This window comes from Ctenopharyngodon idella, chromosome 17, assembly GCF_019924925.1.
Source record: "Ctenopharyngodon idella isolate HZGC_01 chromosome 17, HZGC01, whole genome shotgun sequence".
Taxonomy (NCBI): Eukaryota; Metazoa; Chordata; class Actinopteri; order Cypriniformes; family Xenocyprididae; genus Ctenopharyngodon; species Ctenopharyngodon idella.
In genome coordinates, this window is record NC_067236.1 from 16,555,320 (window position 1) to 16,556,305 (window position 986).

The window sequence follows — 986 nt, forward strand, 5'->3', positions numbered from 1 at the left end:
CGCGTCACTCCGTTGCCGCAGGTCACAATGCATTTAGGCTAGGGGAATCAAGTCATGAGGAATTTAATGATTCTCGGAACGAATTTAATGATTCTCTGAACGATTCCGGCTTAGTAGCTACTTCTGGGGAGTAAATATTTGAGAGAACCCTTAGCAGCTTGTTTCCAAGTGATGAGATATTTTCAACCAAGCAGATAGATTTAAAGACCCCCTGTGGTGATAATCAAGTTTTTGATGTTGTTTAAGTCTTTCTGGTGTTTTTAATATGCTTTAAGACAAACCATGTGCAAATTCATAAGTCAATACCTTGCTGAGTATTTTCTATTTAAAACTGCAGTGATCTAAAGACAGTCTCAAACCTGCAGTTTGAAATCGCTGGTGTTTCTGACATCACAAACTACCTTGTAACCAATCACGTGAACGTGCCGGCGGGCTTTTGCATATTAATAACTGACCACGCAAGGGAGTCTCAAAAGAAGGTTATCCCAGTATATTTTTCTGTTGATATGAAAAATCATGTAGATTTAGCAATATGGCGCTGTATGATGCATATTACGATGTTATGATGAACTACTTTCTCCACTGACATTCTCAGTTGTTCAAAGCGTTTCTAAGGATACTGATTGTTAGAAGGCAGCTGTCTGACTCGTGAATGTGAACATGATTTGTGTAACATTAGCAACACATTATTAGCTGTTTGATAACATAGTCAAGCAAAACGCTAATCATATTAATTACGTTATGTGTCCGACGCTGTAAAAAAGTGATACAATTGTGCAGCATTTACCTCAGTAAGTTGACCGAGTGGATCTCATCTGAGCTCGTGCGAGTGAGTGGAGGCGGGGCTTATTATCATATTCATAGATCAGTGTAGATTAAATGAGGCAAGGGTGTAGAGTTACATTCAAGCTATTTTAAGGCATTAAGAATTTTTTCACAGGAAACAAATGTTTAAATATGTAATTTTGGTGATTAAAGATGAGTTT